Source organism: Bos taurus, chromosome 10 (assembly GCF_002263795.3).
Source record: "Bos taurus isolate L1 Dominette 01449 registration number 42190680 breed Hereford chromosome 10, ARS-UCD2.0, whole genome shotgun sequence".
NCBI classification, from domain to species: Eukaryota; Metazoa; Chordata; class Mammalia; order Artiodactyla; family Bovidae; genus Bos; species Bos taurus.
Genome location: NC_037337.1, coordinates 77,346,594 through 77,363,757, shown reverse-complemented (window position 1 = coordinate 77,363,757; position 17,164 = coordinate 77,346,594). Strand labels below are relative to the sequence as shown.

Below are 17,164 nucleotides of genomic sequence, written 5' to 3'. Positions count from 1 at the left end.
TTTTTTTGGACTGGTCCATCTATAGCTATGACAAGAAAAACGGCCTAAAAATATTAGATCTTTATTGACAATAGGATAGGAAAATGGACTAAAGTTCCCTTATGACCAGGACTTCCTCCTATAATCAACAGCCTGGGGCTGATCAAACTAAGACCCACACTTCTCCAGAGGGACAATCCCTGCTGAGACCAATCTGTCCTTGTTACAGGGGCCAATTTAAGAACTATCTGGTCTAAATTTTGTCAATGGTCACAGAAATATACTATTTTTGACAATGTGGTCACAATATTCTTTAGACTCCAGAGAAAGCTAGAAGAAAAACATTCTCTTTGAGAATTCTTGCCCTGAAGAAATAACTCCTCCTATACCTTTAGACCAGAGCTCTCTGGATCCCTTAACTAGAACATCTCTAATTCCTGAAATCAAGAGAAAAAAACGGGGCAAACAAAGCCTTTTAAAATCTTATACCAACCTTTTTTTTTTTTTTTTACAATTAGTATTTATAACTGAGTTTGGAAAACAAAACTATGGGATCTCTTGTGTCTATTTGGATATAGGCATGTAGAGGATGCCTATATCCTTGATGGACGTGAGTCTGAGTGAACTCTGGGAGTTGGTGATGGACAGGGAGGCCTGGCATGCTGCGATTCATGGGGTCGCAAAGAGTCAGACACGACTGAGCGACTGATCTGATCTGATGTCTCTATGCAGACGACACCACCCCTATGGCAGAAAGTGAAGAGGAACTAAAAAGCCTCTTGATGAAAGTGAAAGCGGAGTGCTCGCTTCGGCAGCACATATACTAAAATTGGAACGATACAGAGAAGATTAGCATGGCCCCTGCGCAAGGATGACACGCAAATTCGTGAAGCATTCCATATTTTTAAAACTCCTAGAGGAGAACATAGGCAAAACACTCTCTGACATACATCACAGCAGGATCCTCTATGACCCACCTCCCAGAATATTGGAAATAAAAGCAAAAATAAACAAATGGGACCTAATTAACCTTAAAAGCTTCTGCACATCAAAGGAAACTATTAGCGAGGTGAAAAGACAGCCTTCAGAATGGGAGAAAATAATAGCAAATGAAGCAACTGACAAACAACTAATCTCAAAAATATACAAGCAACTCCTACAGCTCAACTCCAGAAAAATAAACGACCCAATCAAAAAATGGGCCAAAGAACTAAATAGACATTTCTCCAAAGAAGACATACAGATGGCTAACAAACACAGGAAAAGATGCTCAACATCACTCATTATCAGAGAAATGCAAATCAAGACCACTATGAGGTACCATTTCATACCAGTCAGAATGGCTGCGATCCAAAAGTCTACAAGCAATAAATGCTGGAGAGGGTGTGGAGAAAAGGGAACCCTCTTACACTGTTGGTGGGAATGCAAACTAGTACAGCCACCATGGAGAACAGTGTGGAGATTCCTTTAAAAACTGGAAATAGAACTGCCTTATGACCCAGCAATCCCACTGCTGGGCATACACACTGAGGAAACCAGAAGGGAAAGAGACACGTGTACCCCAATGTTCATTGCAGCACTGTTTATAATAGCCAGGACATGGAAGCAACCTAGATGTCCATCAGCAGATGAATGGATAAGAAAGCTGTGGTACATATACACAATGGAGTATTACTCAGCCATTAAAAAGAATACATTTGAATCAGTTCTAATGAGGTGGATGAAACTGGAGCCTATTATACAGAGTGAAGTAAGCCAGAAGGAAAAACACCAATACAGTATACTAACGCATATATATGGAATTTAGAAAGATGATAACAATAACCCTGTGTACGAGACAGCAAAAGAGACACTGATGCATGGAACAGTCTTATGGACTCTATGGGAGAGGGAGAGGGTGGGAAGATTTGGGAGAATGGCATTGAAACATGTAAAATATCATGTATGAAACGAGATGCCAGTCCAGGTTCAATGCACGATACTGGATGCTTGGGGCTAGTGCACTGGGACGACCCAGAGGGATGGTATGGGGAGGGAGGAGGGAGGAGGGTTCAGGATGGGGAGCACATGTATACCTGTGATGGATTCATTTTGATATTTGGCAAAACTAATACAATTATGTAAAGTTTAAAAATAAAATAAAATTTAAAAAAAGAAAGTGAAAGTGGAGAGTGAAAAAGTTGGCTTAAAGCTCAACATTCATAAAACAAAGATCATGGCATCCGGTCCCACCACTTCATGGGAAATAGATGGGGAAAGAGTGGAAACAGTGTCAGACTTTATTTTTGGGGCTCCAAAATCACTACAGATGGTGACTGCAGCCATGAAATTAAAAGACATTTACTCCTTGGAAGGAAAGTTATGACCAACCTAGATAGCATATTCAAAAGCAGAGACATTACTTTGCCAACAAAGGTTCGTCTAGTCCAGGCTATGGTTTTTCCTGTGGTCATGTATGGATATGAGAGTTGGACTGTGAAGAAGGCTGAGCGCTGAAGAATTGATGCTTTTGAACTGTGGTGTTGGAGAAGACTCTTGAGAGTCCCTTGGCCTGCAAGGAGATCCAACCAGTCCTTTCTGAAGGAGATCAGCCCTGGGATTTCTTTGGAAGGAATGATGCTAAAGCTGAAACTCCAGTATTTTGGCCACCTCATGTGAAGAGTTGACTCATTGGAAAAGACTCTGATGCTGGGAGGGATTGGGGGCAAGAGGAGAAGGGGACGACAGAGGATGAGATGGCTGGATGGCATCACTGACTCGATGGACATGAGTCTGAGTGAACTCCAGGAGTTGGTGATGGACAGGGAGGCCTGGCGTGCTGTGATTCATGGGGTCACAAAGAGTCGGACATGACTGAGCGACTGATCTGATTTGATCTGATGTCTCTGTGTGTCTTTGTTTTTTGGATAATATGCTGATTGCTGAGATCTGTGTGTAAATGAGCTCTAATCTAATTAACTTTAAAAAAATTAAGTGGTTACAAGTAAAATAATTCTAAATACAAGAGAAATTAACCTAAATGAATTACAGGTTCATGTGAACTGGGAAATATTCAGTATTAAATACCTGGTATTAATGTTTGTTTGATCTAACTAATATAGATATGTCTGGTTCCAAATAGGAAAAGGAGTACGTCAAGGCTGTATATTGTTACCCTGCTTATTTAACTTATATGCAGAGTACATCATGAGAAATGCTGGGCTGGAAGAAACACAAGCTGGAATCAAGATTGCTGGGAAAAATATCAGTAACCTCAGACATGCAGATGACACCACCCTTATGGCAGAAAGTGAAGAGGAACTAAAAAACCTCTTGACGAAAGTAAAAGAGGAGAGTGAAAAAGTTGGCTTAAAGCTCAACATTCAGAAAACGAAGATCATGGCATCCGGTCCCATCACTTCATGGGAAATAGATGGGGAAACAGTGGAAAGAGTGTCAGACTTTATTTTTGGGGGCTCCAAAATCACTGCAGATGGTGATTGCAGCCATGAAATTAAAAGACACTAACAAGAGATGGCAAGAGTGAATGTCGACATTCTAGGAATCAGCGAACTACAATGGACTGGAATGGGTGAATTTAACTCAGATGACCATTATATCTACTACTGCTGGCAGGAATCCCTCAGAAGAAATGGAGTGGTCATTATGGTCAATAAAAGAGTCCGAAATGCAGTACTTGGATGCAATCTCAAAAACGACAGAATGATCTCTGTTCGTTTCCAAGGCAAACCATTCAATATCACAGTAATCCAAGTCTATGCCCCAACCAGTAATGTTAAGACGCTGAAGTTGAACGGTTCTATGAAGACCTACAAGACCTTTTAGAACACCCAAAAAAGATGTCCTTTTCATTATAGGGGACTGGAATGCAAAAGCAGGAAGTCAAGAAACACCTGGAGTGACAGGCAAATTTGGCCTTGGAATATGGAATGAAGCAGAGCAAAGACTAATAGAGTTTTCCCAAGAAAATACACTGGTCATAACAAACACCCTCTTCCAAAAACACAAGAGAAGACGCTATACATGGACATCACCAGATGGTCAACACTGAAATCAGGTTGATTATATTCTTTGCAGCCAAAGATGGAGAAGCTCTATGCTGCTGCTGCTGCTGCTGCTGCTGCTGCTGCTGCTGCTAAGTCGCTTCAGTCGTGTCTGACTCTGTGCGACCCCAGAGACGGCAGCGCAGCAGGCTCCCCGGTCCCTGGGATTCTCCAGGCAAGAACACTGGAGTGGGTTGCCATTTCCTTCTCCAATGCATGAAAGTAAAAAGTGAAAGTGAAGTCGCTCAGTTGTGTCCGACTCCTAGCGACCTCATGGACTGCAGCCTACCAGGCTCCTCCGTCCACGGGATTTTCCAGGCAAGGGTACTGGAGTGGGGTGCCATTGCCTTCTCCAGGAGAAGCTCTATACAGTCAGCAAAAACAAGACCCGGAGCTGACTGTGGCTCAGATCATGAACTCCTTATTGCCAAATTCAGACTTAAATTGAAGAAAGTAGGGAAAACCACTAGACCATTCAGGTATGATCTAAATCAAATCCCTGATGATTATACAGTGGAAGTGAGAAATAGATTTCAGGGCCTAGATCTGATAGATAGAGTGCCTGATGAACTATGGAATGAGGTTCGTGACATTGTACAGGAGACAGGGATCAAGACCATCCCCATGGAAAAGAAATGCAAAAAAGCAAAATGGCTGTCTGGGGAGGCCTCACAAATAGCTGTGAAAAGAAGAGAAGCAAAAAGCAAAGGAGAAAAGGAAAGATATAAGCATCTCAAAGCAGAGTTCCAAAGAATAGCAAGAAGAGATAAGAAAGCCTTCTTCAGTGATCAATGCAAAGAAATAGAGGAAAACAACAGAATGGGAAAGACTAGGGATCTCTTCAAGAAAATCAGAGATACCAAGGGAACATTTCATGCAAAGATGGGCTCGATAAAGGACAGAAATGGTATGGACCTAACAGAAGCAGAAGATATTAAGAAGAGGTGGCAAGAATACACAGAAGAACTGTACAAAAAAGATCTTCACAACCCAGATAATCACAATGGTGTGATCACTCACCTAGAGCCAGACATCCTGGAATGTGAAGTCAAGTGGGCCTTAGAAAGCATCACTACGAATAAAGCTAGTGGAGGTGATGGAATTCCAGTTGAGCTATTCCAAATCCTGAAAGATGATGCTGTGAAAGTGCTGCACTCAATATGCCAGCAAATTTGGAAAACTCAGAAGTGGCCACAGGACTGGAAAAGGTCAGTTTTCATTCCAATTCCAAAGAACGGCAATGCCAAAGAATGCTCAAACTACCGCACAATTGCACTCATCTCACACGCTAGTAAAGTAATGCTCAAAATTCTCCAAGCCAGGCTTCAGCAATATGTGAACCGTGAACTTCCTGATGTTCAAGGTGGTTTTAGAAAAGGCAGAGGAACCAGAGATCAAATTGCCAACATCTGCTGGATCATGGAAAGAGCAAGAGAGTTCCAGAAAAACATCTATTTCTGCTTTATTGACTATGCCAAGGCCTTTGACTGTGTGGATCACAATAAACTGTGGAAAATTCTGAAAGAGATGGAAATACCAGACCACCTGATCTGCCTCTCGAGAAATTTGTATGCAGGTCAGGAAGCAACAATTAGAACTGGACATGGAACAACAGACTGGTTCCAAATAGGAAAAGGAGTACATCAAGGCTGTATATTGTCACCCTGTTTATTTAACTTATATGCAGAGTACATCATGAGAAACGCTGGACTGGAAGAAACACAAGCTGGGATCAAGATTGCCGGGAGAAATATCAATAACCTCAGATATGCAGATGACACCACCCTTATGGCAGAAAGTGAAGAGGAACTAAAGAGCTTCTTGATGGAAGTGAAAGAGGAGAGTGAAAAAGTTGGCTTAAAGCTCAACATTCATAAAACGAAGATCATGGCATCCGGTCCCACTACTTCATGGGAAATAGATAGGGAAACAGTGGAAACAGTGACAGACTTTATTTTTTTGGGCTCCAAAATCACTACAGATGGTGACTGCAGCCATGAAATTAAAAGATGCTTACTCCTTGGAAGGAAAGTTATGACCAACCTAGATAGCATATTCAAAAGCAGAGACATTACTTTGCCAACAAAGGTTCATCTAGTCCAGGCTATGGTTTTTCCTGTGGTCATGTATGGATGTGAGAATTGGACTGTGAAGAAGGCTGAGCGCTGAAGAATTGATGCTTTTGAACTGTGGTGTTGGAGAAGACTCTTGAGAGTCCCTTGGCCTGCAAGGAGATCCAACCAGTCCTTTCTGAAGGAGATCAGCCCTGGGATTTCTTTGGAAGGAATGATGCTAAAGCTGAAATCCAGTACTTTGGCCACCTCATGTGAAGAGTTGACTCATTGGAAAAGACTCTGATGCTGGGAGGGATTTGGGGCAGGAGGAGAAGGGGACGACAGAGGATGAGATGGCTGGATGGCATCGCTGACCCGATGGACGTGAGTCTGAGTGAACTCCAGGAGATGGTGAAGGACAGGGAGGCCTGGCATGCTGTGATTCATGGGGTTGCAAAGAGTCGGACATGACTGAGCAACTGAACTGAACTGAGCTGAGGACCAAGTTTAAAATAATGTTAATTAAGTTTACCTTTTAAATTGGCTGGTGCAAAAACTTGAATTTAGCTTTTCTCTCTGTTAAGAGGACATCTTTTCTTCAGATATTGAACTGCCTTTCATAATAGATTTAAGTTTCTTTATCTCTTAAAAGATCTGTTCTGAAACCCTTTATTATTACATTGGCTAAGTGAATAGTATTGTTTCACAATGATCTATGATCCCTTCTAACTGAGTGTTCTAAACCTTTTTGATATTTGTTGACAAAACTTTCTAAATCATTCTAATGAAGATTTCTAGCTAACTTTGGGATGCTTCAGAGGGCCCCTGAAACATCCCAAAGAGAGATATTACACTAATTAGGTTCATTTTGTATACAGAATTACATGGGGAATATTGTCAAGTGAGTAACAAGTCTCAGGTTATATTGTATGGTAAATGTTACTAATATAGATATCCTAGAAACTGTGTAGAGTTCCTAAAATCCTTATATATTTGGGTAAAATGTTATCAGATATAATTCTAGTTACTATCTCAAAATATTGTCATAATACTAACCACATTTCACAAAAATGCTTCCTCTTAAAGAAGATTTATAGAAAGGACTTTTGGATACATGCCAGTTTCTGAACTAGGTAAGGATTCTAATGGAAAAACTGATGGCTTCACAAAGGTAAACAAAAGGACTGAATGAACTGGCAAATATGCTTATACTTTCATGGTTTCTATCTAAAAAATTACTGGGTTAAATCTGTGTTTTCCAGGTGTAAGAAAAACCTTCCCCTCAAACTAATTATGACAGCAATTTGCCAAAATTATATTTTATAAACAAATTAAAACATTTATCTTTCTCTCTATCTGAACCCTCAAGAGATTGGAAACTCTTCAGTTCAGTCATTCAGTTGTGTCCAACTCTTTGTGACCCCCATGGACTGCAGCACACCAGGCTTCCCTGTCCATTACCAACTCCTGGACCTTACTCAAACTCATGTCCATCGTGTCAGTGATGCCATCCAACCATCTCATCCTTTCTTGTCCCCTTCTCCCGCCTTCAATTTTTCCCAGCATCAGGGTCTTTTCCAATGAGTCAGTTCTTCACATCAGGTGGCCAAATTATTGGAGTTTCAGCTTGAGCATCAGTCCTTCCAATGAATATTCAGGTTTGATTTCCTTTAGGATTGACTGGTTTGATCTCCTTGCAGTCCAAGGGACTCTCAAGAGTCTTCTCCAACACCACAGTTCAAAAGCATCAATTCTTCAGGGCTCAGCTCAGTGTCTCCAACCCTGTACCAGGCCACCACGGACCCATGCCTTCGCCAGAGACTCCTGGACACTCACAGGAAAGTCTGGGTCAGTCTCTTGTGGGGTCTCTGCTCCTTTATCCTGGGTCCTGGTGCTCACAGGTTTTGTTTGTGCCCTCCAAGAGTCTGTTTCCCCAGTCCTGTGTAAGTCCTGGTGGGTCTATGGTGGAGTTAATGGTGACCTCCTCCAAGAGGGCTTATGCCATATCTAGGTCTGCTCCACCCAGAACCCCTGCCCCTGCAGCAGGCCACTGCTGACCCATACCTTCACAGGAGACATTCAAACACAGTTCTGGCTCAGTCTCTGTGGAGTCTCTGGGTCCTGGTGTGTACAAGGTTTTGTCTGTGCCCTCCAAGAATCTGTTTCCCCAGTCCTGTGTAAGTTCTGGTGGCTCTATGGTGGGATAAATGTCCACCTCCTACAAGAGGGCTAATGCTATACACAGGTCTGCTGCACCCAGAGCACCTGCCCCTGTGGCAGGCCACTGCTGACCTGTACCTCCACGGAGACACTCAAACACTCAAAGAGGTCTGGCTCAGTCTCTGTGGAGTCTCCTGTTGCACACAAGGTTTTGTTTGTGCCCTCCAAGTGTCTCTGGTGGGTTTGGGGTTTGATTCTAAATGCAATTTCACCCCTCCTACCATCTTATTGGGGATTCTCCTTTGCCCTTGGACACAGGGTATTTTTTTTTTTTTTAGTGGGATCCAACATTCTCTTATCGATGGTTATTCAGCAGTTAGTTGTAATTTTGGAGTTCTCGAAGGAGAATATGAGCACACATCCTTCTACTCCACCATTTTCCATTGATTTGGAAACTCTTAGTTTCCGGTAACTTTACTAGATAAGTTAGGAAAGTTATCTCACTAACAGATACAGAAATTTCAAGGAATTTTGGAGACCTTGAGAAGGGAGGAATTCACTTAGATCTGTTAGACAAAGTCTGTGATAAATGTTTGGGATGACTTTCCTAGCCCTGAAAGGTTTTATTTTAAAAATTCAGTCTGAGACTCTGTAAAAGTTTCAGCAAAGCAAAAGTGTCTTTGATTAATTATGGTTATATAAATCATCAGGCCAAATTTATTGAGACCAGACCTATATTACAAACAAGTCTTAATTTAGTTATGGTTGGTAAAAATGATGGGTGATTTTAGGGGGAAAAAGATGTTTCAATGAATGTTAAATCCCAGTTTGTTAATAGAGGTCTGTATCTACTAAGATTCATTTCCTTGATAGTTCTTTGCTGTTAGGTTATATTAATGTAAAATTTAATTAAATTATTAAAGGACACTCTAGGGTTGTTTCTGAAGCTTATCTCAGTAATCTGTCTTTGGATGAAGATCAGATGCCTCACACATGACCTGTAACCAAGACTGGAAGAAGACATAGTTTAAGGAACTGTCTCCAACCTGGATAGAAGGACCTTTCTATCAGATACTCTTAACTAGTTCATGCCCAGTGAAATTGAAGGGAAATTGACTCTTGGGTTAACTCCCACTTCCAAAGGCCCCTAAGCTGGACTGGTCTATAGCAGAGCTTGCTGATCTCAAACTCACCTTAAAACAATGCTCAAACAGAGGCAACTACACTACCCTAGGAAGAGAAGAAGACATCAGAAGTAGACAGCTTGCCCAAGACGCTGATCTGACTTGTATGATCATTTATAATGTTTTCTTGATTCCTTGGACCTATGCCTATCAATCAAATGTTTTCTATCATGGACATAATTCTATGCTAATTTAAAACTCAATCCAATTACTGGGTTGTGGCCAATTACCTGTGTCTAATACTTCTGGGTTACCTTGGTGGATTTCTGTTCTCCAGGGCTCTGATTGGATACCCCCAAGGAAATCTATTTTAGATGAGTGCTCAGTCCTGTCCTATCTATTCATGATATTACAAGATGGGATCCTCTCACCTAGCCAATTAAAAATACATGATCTGATGCTGGCCATAGATTTAAGTTTTCTCTTAGAGTCATTTGAACTCAATTGGAGTGATGAGCTAAGTCTCAATTAAAAAATTAACCTCTCATCTATTACAAGGAAAGCTCCCATGATTATGGGATGGATCTACATGGTTAACACCAGGCTATGGTCATTTAAGTTTAAAAGCTCCTTTATGTTGGGAAGGGTTAAATCATACTGAAATTGATCTACCAGGTAACTATGAGAAAAACGTGGGTGCTTTATGAACTATGCCTATTTTTATTTACCCTTAGAGAGAGTAATTGGTATGGAACTCAGTGGTTTTGTGGCACTAATTTATGGCCTTGACATCTACAGGGATGGATATGAAGGTGTAGCCTGGGATTCCCATGAATTTAAGGTCATACATATTAACAAATTAGAGGTAACCCCAGCCAGTCTACCATTGGTATGATCTCAGTGGGTCAAAGATCTGTATTCTACTAGTTGATCATTTAGCAGCTTTGGGTGTGTGTATGTGTGTGTGTGTGTGTGCGCGCGCGCACATGCACCTTCAGTGGGGTTCAGTTCAGTCAGTCACTTCACTCACTCAGTCCTGTCCAACTCTTTGAGACCCCATGGACTGCAGCAAACCAGGCTTCCCTGTCCATCACCAACCCCCGGAGCCTACTCAAACTCATGTCCATTGCAATGGTGATGCCATCCAACCATCTCATCCTCTGTCATCCCCTTCTCCTCCTGCCTTTAATTTTTCCCAGCATCAGGGTCTTTTCCAATGAGTCAGTTCTTCACATCAGGTGGCCAAAGTACTGGAGTTTCAGCTTGAGCATCAGTCCTTCCAATGAATATTCAGTAGTCATTTCCTTTAGGATGGACTTGTTGGATCTCCTTGCAGTCCAAGGGACTCTCAAGAGTCTTCTCCAACATCACAGTTAAAAAGCATCAATTCTTCGGCAGTCACCTTTCTTTATAGTCCAAATCTCTCTCATATCCATACATGACTACTGGAAAAACCATAGCTTTGACTAGACAGACTTTTGTTGGTAAAGTAATCTCTGCTTTTTAATATGCTGTCTAGGTTGGTCATAACTTTTCTTCCAAGGAGCAAGTGTCTTTTAATTTCATGGCTGGAGTCACCATCTGCAGTGATTTTGGAGTCCAAGAAAATAAAGTCTCTCACTGTTTCCATTGTTTCCCCATCTATTTGCCATGAAGTGATGGGACCAGATGCCATGATCTTCATTTTCTGAATGTTGAGCTTTAAGCCAACTTTTTCACTCTCCTCTTTCACTTTCATCAAGAGGCTCTTTAGTTCCTCTTCACTTTCTGCCATAAGGGTGGTGTCATCTGCATATCTGAGGTTATTGATATTTCTCCCGGTAATCTTGATTCCAGCTTGTGCTTCAGCCAGTCCAGCATTTCTCATGATGTACTCTGCATATAAGTTAAATAAACAGGGTGACAATATACAGCCTTGACATACACTTTTCCTATTTGTAACCAGTCTGTTGTTGCATGTCCAGTTCTAACTGTTACTTCTTGACCTGCATACAGTTCTCAGGAGGCAGGTCAGGTGGTCTGGTATTGTCATCTCTTTAAGAATTTTCCACAGTTTGTTGTGATCAGTGGGGTCAGAGGATGTAATTGGTCATATCAAAGCCTTAACAACTTTCATAAGCTTTAAATGATAGTAACCAGGCTATTAGCCTACTGAATTCTGAGATCTCTATGATGAGAAAGTCAGTGCTACACAACTGCAAGACCCTTGACAACTTACAGCATCTCAGGGAGATCTCTTTGCTATAATTCAAACTGAATGCTATATTTTCATACCTGATAAATCCTTTAATGTAACACATTTGATGAACCACATGAAGATTTCTGCTTCAAGTGACCCATTCCCTAGTCTTAATGATCTTTTTTAAAAAGCCTGCTTTGGTGTGGGAGGCTCATGGCTAAAACAATTACTTTTAATTCCACTAATGTCATTAACTATACCATTTGTATTTTGCTTGTTTCACAAGATTATTATTTCCTGTATTACTAAGTGTATGACTGAGCTTCCAGTGAATATAATGATGACCTTGCCTGGAGGATCCCATGGACAGAGGAGCCTGGTAGGCTGCAGTCCATGGGGTTGCTAAGAGTCGGACATGACTGAGTGGCTTCACTTTCACTTTTCACTTTCATGCATTGGAGAAGGAAATGGCAACCCACTCCAGTATTCTTGCCTGGAGAATCCCAGGGACAGAGGAGCCCGGGGACAGTAGGAGGCTGTCTATGGGGTCGCACAGAGTCAGACAAGACTGAAGCGACTTAGCAGCAGCAGCAGCAGACATGGGAAGATGCAACGAAAGGAAATACTTTCCAGGACCATAACTAAAAGACAGGTGTCCAGAGATCTTTGATGATTAAGACCTAATCCATTCAAAAGCAGAGACATTACTTTGTTAACAAAGGTCCGTCTAGTCAAGGCTATGGTTTTTCCTGCGGTCATGTATGGATGTGAGAATTGGACTGTAAAGAAAGCTGAGCACTGAAGAATTGATGCTTTTGAACTGTGGTGTTGGAGAAGACTCTTGAGAGTCCCTTGGACTGCAAGGTGATCCAACCAGTCCATTCTGAAGGAGATCAGCCCTGGGATTTCTTTGGAAGGAATGATGCTAAAGCTGAAACTCCAGTATTTTCGCCACCTCATGGGAAGAGTTGACTCATTGGAAAAGACTCCGATGCTGGGAGGGATTGGGGGCAGGAGGAGAAGGAGACGACAGAGGATGAGATGGCTGGATGGCATCGCTGACCCGATGGACGTGAGTCTGAGTGAACTCCAGGAGTTGGTGATAGACAGGGAGGCCTGGCGTGCTGTGATTCATGGGGTTGCAAAGAGTCAGACATGACTCAGCAACTGAACTGAACTGAGTAATAACATATTGAGAGGACTATAAACAAAAACCTTCAGAACTGGGGCTGCAACACAGGACAAAATGATCATGAAATGCCCCCCAAAGTATGGTCAGATTTATGACCACAAGGGGGCCATGTGGATGTGACTGGTGATAGAAGCAAGGTCCGATGCTGTAAAGAGCAATATTGCATAGGAACTTGGAATGTCAGGTCCATGAATCAAGGCAAATTGGAAGTGGTCAAACAAGGGATGGCAAGAGTAAATGTCGACATTCTAGGAATCAGCGAACTGAAATGGACTGGAATGGGTGAATTTAACTCAGAGGACCATTATATCTACTACTGCTGGCAGGAATCCCTCAGAAAAAATGGAGTAGCCATCATGGTCAACAAAAGAGTCCGAAATGCAGTACTTGGATGCAATCTCAAAAATGACAGAATGATCTCTGTTCGTTTCCAAGGCAAACCATTCAATATCACAGTAATCCAAGTCTATGCCTCAACCAGTAATGCTGAAGAAGCTGAAGTTGAACGGTTCTATGAAGACCTACAAGACCTTTTAGAACTAACACCCAAAAAAGATGTCCTTTTCATTATAGGGAACTGGAATGCAAAAGTAGAAAGTCAAGAAACACCTGGAGTAACAGGCAAATTTGGCCTTGGAATACGGAATGAAGCAGGGCAAAGACTAATAGAGTTTTGCCAAGAAAATACACTGGTCATAACAAACACCCTATTCCAACAACACAAGAGAAGACACTATACATGGACATCACCAGATGGTCAACACCAAAATCAGATTGATTATATTCTTTGCAGCCAAAGATGGAGAAGCTCTATACAGTCAGCAAAAACAAGACCCGGAGCTGACTGTGGCTCAGATCATGAACTCCTTATTGCCAAATTCAGACTCAAATTGAAGCAAGTAGGGAAAACCACTAGACCATTCAGGTATGACCTAAATCAGATCCCTGATGATTATACAGTGGAAGTGAGAAATAGATTTCAGGGCCTAGATCTGATAGATAGAGTGCCTGATGAACTATGGAATGAGGTTCGTGACATTGTACAGGAGACAGGGATCAAGACCATCCCCATGGAAAAGAAATGCAAAAAGCAAAATGGCTGTCTGGGGAGGCCTTACAAATAGCTGTGAAAAGAAGAGAAGCAAAAAGCAAAGGAGAAAAGGAAAGATATAAGCATCTCAAAGCAGAGTTCCAAAGAATAGCAAGAAGAGATAAGAAAGCCTTCTTCAGTGATCAATGCAAAGAAATAGAGGAAAACAACAGAATGGGAAAGACTAGGCATCTCTTCAAGAAAATCAGAGATACCAAGGGAACATTTCATGCAAAGATGGGCTCGATAAAGGACAGAAATGGTATGGACCTAACAGAAGTAGAAGGTATTAAGAAGAGGTGGCAAGAATACACAGAAGAACTGTACAAAAAAGATCTTCACGACCCAGATAATCACAATGGTGTGATCACTCACCTAGAGCCAGACATCCTGGAATGTGAAGTCAAGTGGGCCTTAGAAAGCATCACTACGAACAAAGCTAGTGGAGGTGATGGAATTCCAGTTGAGCTATTCCAAATCCTGAAAGATGATGCTGTGAAAGTGCTGCACTCAATATGCCAGCAAATTTGGAACACTCAGCAGTGGCCACAGGACTGGAAAAGGTCAGTTTTCATTCCAATCCCAAAGAAAGGCAATGCCAAAGAATGCTCAAACTACCGCACAATTGCACTCATCTCACACGCTAGTAAAGTAATGCTCAAAATTCTCCAAGCCAGGCTTCAGCAATATGTGAACCGTGAACTTCCTGATGTTCAAGCTGGTTTTAGAAAAGGCAGAGGAACCAGAGATCAAATTGCCAACATCCGCTGGATCATGGAAAAAGCAAGAGAGTTCCAGAAAAACATCTATTTCTGCTTTATTGACTATGCCAAAGCCTTTGACTGTGTGGATCACAATAAACTGTGGAAAATTCTGAAAGAGATGGGAATACCAGACCACCTGATCTGCCTCTTGAGAAATTTGTATGCAGGTCAGGAAGCAACAGTTAGAACTGGACATGGAACAACAGACTGGTTCCAAATAGGAAAAGGAGTCCATCAAGGCTGTATATTGTCACCCTGCTTATTTAACTTATATGCAGAGTACATCATGAGAAATGCTGGACTGGAAGAAACACAAGCTGGGATCAAGATTGCCGGGAGAAATATCAATAACCTCAGATATGCAGATGACACCACCCTTATGGCAGAAAGTTAGAGGAACTAAAAAGCCTCTTGATGAAAGTAAAAGTGGAGAGTGAAAAAGTTGGCTTAAAGCTCAACATTCATAAAACGAAGATCATGGCATCTGGTCCCATCACTTCATGGCAAATAGATGGGGAAACAGTGGAAACAGTGTCAGACTTTATTTTTCTGGGCTCCAAAATCACTGCAGATGGTGACTCCAGCCATGAAATTAAAAGACGCTTACTCCTTGGAAGGAAAATTATGACCAACCAAGATAGCATATTCAAAAACAGAGACATTACTTTGCCAACAAAGGTTCGTCTAGTCCAGGCTATGGTTTTTCCTGTGGTCATGTATGGATATGAGAGTTGGACTGTGAAGAAGGCTGAGCGCCGAAGAGTTGATGCTTTTGAACTGTGGTGTTGAAGAAGACTCTTGAGAGTCCCTTGGACTGCAGGGAGATCCAACCAGTCCATTCTGAAGGAGATCAGCCCTGGGATTTCTTTGGAAGGAATGATGCTAAAGCTGAAACTCCAGTACTTTGGCGACCTCATGTGAAGAGTTGACTCATTGGAAAAGACTCTGATGCTAGGAGGGATTGGGGGCAGGAGGAGAAGGGGACGACAGAGGATGAGATGGCTGGATGGCATAGCTGACTCGATGGACGTGAGTCTGAGTGAACTCTGGGAGTTGGTGATGGACAGGGAGGCCTGGCGTGCTGCGATTCATGGGGTTGCAAAGAGTCGGACACGACTGAGCGACTGATCTGATCTGATATGAAAGGGATTGCCAACGACTGAACAACAAAGGCATTTGCCATCTGCCTCTGCAGACATTGAACCCCATGCTGCTGCAGCTGTTCACCTCAACAACTCCTAAGGAAGTTCAAGGTGGAATGAAGCGCTCTGTGCTCCAAGGAATCTGGTGGGACAGGTCTTTAAATAGTTGGATGCTTTTAGGAACAGATTTTATGATCTCCATCCTTGTATCTCCTCATATCTAGAGAAGCACTAAATCCCTTCATGGTGACATTAGACCCTCGTGACTAACAAAAAACCTTTTGTAGAATGAGTACTTCATGGTATTGAACTCCCCCTTCACCAGAACATTATCTATTGGCCTTCCCCAACTACTGCTTTGGAGCAGTCTCTCAGAGCTCTCTGAGATGCTGCCTCCCGGCTGCAGTCCTCATTTTGCCCCAAATAAAATTTAACTCTCAACTCTCAAGTCATAAAACTTTTTTTAGTCAACAAATCAAACACAGATCTCCCGCATTGCAGGCAGATTCTTTACTGTCTTAGCCACCATGGAAGCTGGGTCCTCTGGAACCCTCCTAAGTACAAAAATATGTTTGTGTCCTCCATATCTTATTTATAAGAAAAGCCTCCCTGAGTTCCAAAGGGCAGATTCAAGCTGTTACTGTTAGGGAAGTTAGGGAAAGCAGAAACAAAAGAAAAACAGTCAGGAAATAATAGTGAAACAACAAAACAGAATCTTAGTTTCTCCTCAAGGGATATAGATAACAATCTGATACAGATCTTTTGAGTTGTTCTGTAGGAAATAAGGCTCCTCCCAGGTGGGAGATGGGAACTACATGCTGAGATTCCGGACTGGCTAGAACCAAAAGGCTGATGATTGAGATTCCTGTAATACCTCCCTGTTACCTCACATACCTGCAACCCTCAGCCATCAGTCAGTTCAGTTCAGTTCAGTGGCTCAGTCCTGTCCGACTCTGCGACCCCATGGACTGCAGCATGCCAGGCTTCCCCATCCATCACCAACTCCCGGAGCTTACTCATACTCATATCCATCAAGTCCGTGATGACATCCAACCATCTCATCTTCTGTTGTTCCTTTCTACTCCTGCTTTCAATCTTTCCCAGCATCAGGGTCTTTTCAAATGAGTCAGCTCTTCGCATCAGGGGGCCAAAATATTGGAGAGTTTCAGCTTCAACATCAGTCTTCCAATGAATACTCAGGACTGATCTCCTTTAGGATGGACTGGTTGGATCTCCTTGCAGTCCAAGGGACTCTCAGGAGTCTTCTCCAACACCGCAGTTCAAAAGCATCAATTCTTTGGCGATCAGCTTTCCTTATAGTCCAACTCTCACATCCATACATGACTACTGGAAAAACTATAGTGAGGATATGTCTCTGGGCACACTTTTATGTATACTTTTGGTTCTTTTGAAGCTTATTAATGTTCTATATAGTAA

At 42.2% G+C, this 17,164-nt stretch overlaps 1 non-coding gene across 1 annotated transcript; it reads left to right on the top strand.

Moving 5' to 3' along the window:
- The first annotated feature begins 778 nt into the window (after positions 1 to 778).
- LOC112448644 (U6 spliceosomal RNA) lies at positions 779 to 885 on the top strand. Its single transcript, XR_003037018.1, has one exon. It is a non-coding gene; the product is annotated as a U6 spliceosomal RNA (small nuclear RNA).
- Positions 886 to 17,164: the final 16,279 nt, after the last annotated feature.